At 36.3% G+C, this 8638-nt stretch overlaps 1 pseudogene; it reads left to right on the forward strand.

Moving 5' to 3' along the window:
- Positions 1-4552: 4552 nt before the first annotated feature.
- LOC101546001 (60 kDa heat shock protein, mitochondrial-like) lies at positions 4553-6324 on the forward strand (annotated as a pseudogene).
- The last annotated feature ends 2314 nt before the right edge of the window (positions 6325-8638 follow it).

Raw genomic sequence — 8638 nt, forward strand, 5'->3', positions numbered from 1 at the left:
AGAACCTACACTGGTGGAGGGATGGGCATTCCATCATTGTATGACTGAAACTCAAACATGAAAGTTTTGCAACTGTAGCTCACAGTGATTCAATTAAAAAAAAATTGATCCCATCAGGACATAGGTGAGTAACTCAAGTGATGGAGCACCTGTGTTGGGTGTTTAAGGTTCTAAATTTGATCCTTGTCGCCGCATGGCTTATGTCTCCAACACTGCAGAGTGTGGAAACACTATTTTTTAAAAAAAGCATTTTCATAGTATAACTTAATTAGACCAATATTTTTAAAAATAAATATCCTACTCAACCATAAAAGAGTTAAAAAGAAAGAAAAATGCTCATGATCTATTGTTAAGTGAGAAAAATTACAGAAAAAATATGACATCTAAAACTGAAAATAATGATCCCCTCCTTCGAAGGCCATTTGGGGGAAGGGAGTTGCGGGCTGAATGAGGGCTAGAGACTGAGCACAGTGGCCACTCAACACCTTTATTGCAAACCTCAATAGCTAGTTAGAGAGAGAGAACAGAAGGGAATGCCCTGCCACAGTGGCAGGGTGGGGTGGGGGGAGATGGGATTGGGGAGGGTGGGAGGAATGCTGGGTTTACTGGTGGTGAAGAATGGGCACTGGTGAAGGGATGGGTTCCTGAACTTTGTATGAGGGAAGCATAAGCACAAAAGTGTATAAATCTGTAAATGTACCCTCACGGTGGTTCACTAATTAAAAATAAATAAATTAAAAAAAATAATGATCCCCTCTTTTGCTCTTTTCACTTATGTTAACATATATTTCCTAATTCTTCAAGTAATATTAATCAATTACTTCTAAAGAAATAATAAATATTATAAAAATAATTATTTTCTCAATTATTAATACTTATGAGAAATCAATTAATTTTCCATTTTTGTCTTATAGTGAAAATTAACTAAGAGCATAATTTAATAAGTAATAGATCTTCCACAATTTAGGAGTATGAACTTTAGCAATTCATTTAATCTGGGAGAGGGTTCTCAATTAAAGAATAACATTAAGCATTTACAATGATTTTTAACATTACCTTTCCAATCATTGTACTTAGGGAGACTCATATAAAACAATTTGGTTATATCATCTTTGTTTTTAACAAGCTTAAAATAAATGTTTTTGAAATTAAGATAGGTAGTATATCTAGAGGACTAGAAAATAAGAGACAGGTAGTGGATTTTTACTAATTTAAAGAAATTTTCAACATGACAAATGTTACATATCCCTGCCAAAACCTAAATAAGCATTATTCAGATTGCAAAATATGGAATAGTGGACAAGACGGAGATAATGAAAGTAAACTTGCCAAGCCAATCAAGAAAGATCTTGATCTAAACAATTCAATTATCGGTCCCTTATGTGATGGCTGCACTGCTCGAAATTTCCAAGGGTACTTTGGAATAACATTAAAGAATAGATATTTCAAAATTTAGCTTTAACTATAAGCAAAAGGAAAAAATAATTTCCAGCACTCTATGATATGCCTTCAAGCAAGAATCTAAGGAAAGCCACACTAGATATTTTTCCCAAGTGATAATCCAGGCAAATTGATCATTACATCTTCCTGTCTTATTTTGCTTAGTTATGACTGCTGTTATGGTTCCTGAATTTATTTTGAAAAGGAAGAATAGAAAACATATTGAATATTTGGCATCAAAACTTCCCAGATCTTTTGGAGGAAGACAGAATGATACTATGATCTTAGTTTAACATAGCACTGTAGCACTGTCACACTGTCATCCCGTTGTTCATCGATTTGCTCAAGTGGGCATCACTAACGTCTCCATTGTGAGACTTGATGCTACTGTTTTTAGCATATTGAATACGTCACGGGTAGCTTGCCAGGCTACTCTCGGTAGCTTGCCGGACCCTCCGAGAGGGACGGAGGAATTGAACCCGGATCGGCCACGTGCAAGGCAAACGCCCTACCCACTGTGCTATCACACCAGTCCGTATTTGACATAAAACTATTTAATTGCAGATGAAAAGTTGATGATGAAAGAGTGTGTTTAATAAGGATATATAAGAGTTTAAATAAAAATAAACAATGACTTCCTCTGCTTATGCCCAAATGAAAGAAGATAAGGTAATATGGTACACTAAATCAAATGCTCCTAAATTGTTGGTCAGAAATTCTGGCTTTCAGCCCTGGTTTTTCCACTAACTGTAATGTTTTATATAAAATTACCTCAATAAACTTTAGTTATTTTCTCTAGATTAGACTTAGCAACATGTGTTAGTTTCTAAAAACTATTGTAGCAAACAGGAGCTTGATGGTTTAAAATTTAAGAAATCTAGTCTTCCACAGTTATGAGGGCTACAGGGTTGAGATCAGTTTAAATGGGCTGAAGTTAAATGAATAGGGCTTGTCTTCTGAAGGCTCTGGGAGGTATTTTATTCCTTATCTCCTTAAGCAGGCTTCTGTAGCTTGTCAGCATTCCTTGACTTGTGCCTGCATCATTCCTACCCTTGCCTACATCTTCACTTTATTTCTAGTACATGTGTGGCATGTGTAAACTCTTACTCTGTGTTCCTATTATAAGGAATTATGTGGTAGCATTTAGGAGTTTCCTGATAATTAAGATAAACTCCTCATCTCAAAACCCTTAATCCAATCAGATCCACCTGAAGACTTTTTCTATTAAAAGAAAACTCTAAGAATTCAGACATTAGGATGTGGATGTTTTAGGATAACTTTTTAGAAAACCTCCTACATGTACAATATTGCCAACAAGGTTTATAATTAAGTATACTCGAAAGAAACACTTAGCTTTTAAAAAATTCCATGAGATAGTTCTTGTGAGAGGATGAGAAATTAAATAGAGTTCATTGGCTTTGTTATACTTCTCTGTCTACACCTATTTCTGGTAAGAGATATAGATGTGATGGGTTTAGGTTTGTGTATAGATTTGATTAGTTTCTTTAGTTACCTATAAGTATTTTTCAAAGGGGTATTCTAAAACCTGTTCTTGGGAGGAAGCTGTGTAGACAGTTCATAATGTTTCCAAATAAAATTTTTATTTTAAATGTTTTACTACAAGTAGGGTATTTGGGTCTTACCTTGTCATGCTGATGACTTACTCCTAATTCTGTGCTCAGAGGTCACTCCTGGCAGTGCTCACAGGACCATATACATGCTGTGGGTTGAATAAGGGCTGTCATCATGCATGACAAGTGCCTTCACCCTTGTGCAATCTATCCATCTCCTATTTAAACAATTTCTTAAATAGTGAGATGTTTTTGGCATCTTTGCTGCCACATCTGAAACTCAAGAGAGAACAAAAATTAGGAGAGAATCCTAATATATTTTGATCACACCAGAGAATCTCTAATTATTGCCAACATAAAATGTTCTAGAAAAAAATGATAAAATTTAGGCCTTTGTTGAAATAAAAATACAATTTCTGCATTCTTTTAAAATGTATATTTAAAAATATATTTTAAAAGACTTTATTTTATATTATATTAAATGGAAGTATGGTTTCATAATAGAATTTCAAGCTCAGTCTCTGTTAGAGGTCAAAATGAGAATTCTAGAAGTGATTTCCTAAGATTTTTCCAGACAGCATGACTGATGGATGAGGTTGGATTAAATGGAGATTCAATAGAGCATTCAAAACTATAATGCAAGCAGAGTAAAAATTCTATTAATCATCCAACTGAACTCTGAAGTCAGGGCACAGGAAATGAGGTCTAAGACTTGTCAGCACTCAGTCTTAGACTTTGTTATGTTTAGAACTGATTGTGATGTTCTAGCAAACTGCTGCCACTACATTATAAATCTGAAATAAGAATACCATTTTTTATGGTAATTTGTGGGGGGAGTTGAGTGGTACATTCTATATAACATGATTTATTTTCCCTTTTTTTCTATTTCCCATGTTGATTCAAAGGTTTTTTTTAATGCCAAAGGAATTTATGTCTAAGGAGAGGAATACTTAAAGTTCATTTTTAATGAATTTTAATGCATTTTTCTCAGTTGATTAAAGTGGTACATTTTTTGTGCTGGGGGGGGGAGAGGGTCACACCCAGCGATGCACAGGGGTTACTCCTAGCTCTGCACTCAGAAATTAACCCTGGCGGTGCGCAGGGGACTATATGGGATGCTGGGAATCGAACCCAGGTCGGCCTCATGCAAGGCAAACACCCTACCCACTGTGCTATTGCTCCAGCCCCTGTTGATTCAAAGTTTTAATCAACAAATATGAATCAATTTGCTCATTCAATATTTAGAGAATGAATACTCTTCTAGGTGGGAAAAGAGGATAAGTTTTGTGTTCTCCTTACAAATTCCCAACAAATTAAAACAGCTATAAAAATGACCACCATAAAACTATAAGGGTTGGAAATAGTTATGAACATAAAGACAGGGTTCAATAACTTTACTGGGAAGATTTTACATGTGCATATATATATGTATACATATATATAATAGAGAGAATGTCATAGAATATGTGGGCAATAAGTATAGATTTTGGAAATACAGGGTAACAATATTTTTCTTCCACAAATATTGGCATGGATTGCTGTGTGCGCCCTGCACTCTGTCCCTCACTCGCCGCCAATGGCCTGCCTCGCCGTTGCCCCGCAGAAATGCTTCGATTACCAGCAGTCCTTCGCCAGATCAGACCAGTGTCCAGGGCACTGGCACCTCATCTCACTCGGGCTTATGCCGAAGATGTCAAATTCGGTGCAGATGCTCAGGTCTTAAAGCTTCAAGGTGTAGCCCTTTTAGCCGATGCCGTAGCCGTTACTATGGGGCCAAAGGGAAGAACAGTGATTATTGAATAGAGTTGGGGAAGTCCCAAAGTAACCAAAGATGGTGTAACTGTTGGTGTAAAAGATAAATATAAAAATATTGGCGCCAAACTTGTTCAAGATGTCGCCAATAACACAAACGAACAGGCTGGGGATGGTACCACTACTGCCACTGTATTGGCACAATCAATTGCCAAGGAGGGCTTCGAAAGATTAGCAGAGGTGCTAATCCGGTGGAAATCAGAAGAGGTATGATGCTAGCTGTAGATGCAGTAATTGCTGAACTTAAGAAGCAGTCTAAACCAGTGACAACTCCCGAAGAAATTTCTCAGGTTGCTACTATTTCTGCTAATGGAGACAAAGAAATTGGCACCATCATTTCTGATGCAATGAAGAAGGTTGGAAAAAAGGGAGTCATCACAGTAAAGGATGGGAAAATGCTGAATGATGAATTAGAAATTACTGAAGGGATGAAGTTTGAACGAGGTTATAATTCTCCATATTTTATTAATACTTCAAAAGGTCAGAAATGTGAATTCCAAGATGCCTACGTTCTGTTGAGTGAAAAGAAAATGTCTAGCGTCCAGTCCATTATACCTGCTCTTGAAATTGCCAGTGCTCACCGGAAGCCCCTGGTCATAATTGCTGAAGATGTTGATGGAGAAGCTTTCAGTACACTTGTTTTAAATAGGCTAAATGTATGTCTTCAAGTTGTAGCAGTCAAAGCTCCAGGTTTTGGTGACAATAGGAAGAACCAGCTTAAAGACATGGCTGTTGCTACTGGTGGCACTGTATTTGGAGACGAAGGATTAACTCTGAATCTTGAGGATGTTCAGCCACATGATTTGGGAGAAGTTGGAGAGGTCATTGTAACCAAAGATAATGCCATGCTATTGAATGGAAAAGGTGACAAGGCTCAAATTGAAAAATGTATTCAAGAAATCATTGAGCAGCTAGATATCACAACCAGTGAATATGAAATGGAAAAACTGAATGAACACTTGGCAAAACTCTCCGATGGTGTGGCTGTGCTAAAATTTGGTGGGACAAGTGACGTTGAAGTGAATGAAAAGAAAGACAGTTACAGATGCCCTCAATGCTACTCGAGCTACTGTTGAAGAGGGCATTGTTCTGGGAGGGGGTTGTGCTCTGCTTCGGTGCATTCCAGCCTTGGACTCATTAACACCCACTAATGAAGATCAGAAAATTGATATATGCCTATGTTGTAGAAAATTAGGATAGGCATTATTAAAAGAACACTCAAGATTCTTGCAATGACCATTGCTAAGAATGCAGGTGTTACAGGATCATTGATTGTTGAGAAGATTTTACAGAGTTCCTCAGAAATTGGTTTTGATGCCATGGTTGGAGATTTTATGAATATGGTGGAAAAAGGAATCATTGATCCAACAAAGGTTGTAAGAACTGCTTTACTGGATGCTGCTGGAGGAGCCTCTCTGTTAACTACAGCAGAAGTTGAGTAATTGAAATTCCTAAAGAAGAAAAGTGGCATGAAGAAATATGGCATGAAATAGTGGCATGAAGAAGAGTTTTCTCTCCCTCTTTCTTTCTTTCTCTCTCTCTTTCTCTCTTTCTTTCTTTCTTTTTTTCTTTCTTTCTTTCTTTCTTTCTTTCTTTCTTTCTTTCTTTCTTTCTTTCTTTCTTTCTTTCTTTCTTTCTTTCTCTCTCTCTCTCTCTCTCTTTCTTTCTTTCTTTCTTTCTTTCTTTCTTTCTTTCTTTCTTTCTTTCTTTCTTTCTTTCTTTCTTTCTCTCTCTCTCTCTCTTTCTTTCTTTCTTTCTTTCTTTCTCTCTCTCTCTCTTTCTTTCTTTCTTTCTTTCTTTCTTTCTTTCTTTCTTTCTTTCTTTCTTTCTCTCTCTCTTTCTTTCTTCCTCTCTTTCTTCCTTTATTTCTTGAAGGAGTGTGCTTATTTTTAGTGCTAAGAATTTTAAAATCCTACATCAAATGACCATTTAACAACTTTAGTAACAAGTTAGTAAAGTGAAAATAGTAGAGGAAATTGGAACTATGTTTAGAGAAATATAGAAAACTGCAGTGGAAAACAATAGAATTAGTTCAGAAATAGGCAATGAGTAAAACATGTGCAAAATGTATTTTATATTTACCTGTGTTTGGTAATGGAAAGATTGGAAATCTAAAGGTTTTTGCAAGGGTGAATGTAGAAGAGGCAATAACAAGAACATTATCAAAATGACTGATTATAGAACCCCACTTAGAAGAGAAGTTAAATGAAAAACGAGGGTTAGAAATAAAATAACAGTCTGGGAGAATAGTGGAAGGCTTAGTAACACAAGATAGACACAGTTGCAGATAGTGCAAAAGAGGAGAGAGTAAAAATGGTTATATTCATTAAAACAAATTGCAGACCAGGAGAATTTTCAATTACATTTTTTTCATTAAGTAGTTTGACATACTCAGACTATGAAATCTGTGTGGCCAAGATAAGCAGACAGGCTGATGTTTAAGTCCTCTAGAGTTAGAGCCAGTATTCAGAGGACAATGCAGCACGAGACAATTAATTCATTGAAGATGGACAAAAGCTTTGGATATTAAAGTCAACATTTACTTACAAGTATTGGGTTGAGGATACAATAAGTATACAATAAATAATTAATTTAATTTAATTTAAAATTAAATTAAAACTTTAATTTATTTGTTCCACAAACATTTATTAGTGATATATGCCTATGTTGTACCTGTAATACTTTTAGAAGTGAAAAATACATAAAGAAGTCTGCTCAATTCTAGTTGAAGTCTGAAAAATAAACAAATGAGCTAACAAAATAATAGCTCAAAAAATAACTAGTGGAGATAAGGACTATGATGAAAAATGAAGCAGTTATTGTATTGTGGTATATAAGCTTATAGAAGGACTCAATTAGGAGAAAAAAATTTATATCTGAGTTGAGAAATGATAAAAGAAAGAATAAAACCATACTTATATCAGTAGGATCAATTTTTCACATAGAGAAGACAGAAATCCTGGGCCAAGAACAGATCAGGATGTAATAGTAACAACAACGGGAAAAAATGTGACTTGTGTACTGAAAGCTTTCAGGGTAAAAGTTGAAGTAAGGGAGAGGAGCAGGAGGAAGAATATGCTGAAATTCAGAGGCAAAAATAATTATTGAGTTTTACTTTGAATGAGTCGGCCTCGAGACCTCTTATAGTCTAGCCCACTGATGTGCCTAAAGCAGCACACATGACTTTGGTTTTAACATACTTGCTTGTATTCTCTTATATACATTCTCCGTCCCTGTCAGAGAGCCCAACAAGCTACTAAGAGTATCCCATCTGCACAGAAGAGCCTGGCAAGCTCCCCGTGGCATATTAGATATGCCAAATACAGTAATAATAACAGGTCTCATTCCCCTGACCCTGAAAGAGCCTCCAGTCATTAGGAAAGACGATAAAAAAGAGGCTTCTAAAATCTTGGGCCTGGGACAAATGGAGATGTTATTGGTGCCCACTCAAGCAAATCAATGAACAATGGGATGACAGCGATACAGTGATACTTTGAGTGAAATGGGAATTTGACAGTCTGATTGGTAACAAATTGATTAAAAAAATAAGAGAATGAAATCATTTTGAAAAGTTGTCTACAAATTGTTTTTGGCTTTGTTTTTGTTTGGGGGTGGGGGTTGTACACCAGGCTGTGCTCAGAGCTTACTCCTAGCTCTGAATTTAGGATTCGTTCCTGGCAGACTCGGGACCACGAGAAGTGCCAGAAATGGAACCGAGATTGGCCGTATGCAGAGCAAGAACTCTACCTGCTGTACAATTGCTCACCCCCACCCCCAAATCTTTTGAGTTAGTGATTTTGGTGATTTTGGTTACA

The sequence above is a fragment of the Sorex araneus genome, chromosome 1 (genome assembly GCF_027595985.1).
Source record: "Sorex araneus isolate mSorAra2 chromosome 1, mSorAra2.pri, whole genome shotgun sequence".
Lineage (NCBI taxonomy): Eukaryota > Metazoa > Chordata > Mammalia > Eulipotyphla > Soricidae > Sorex > Sorex araneus.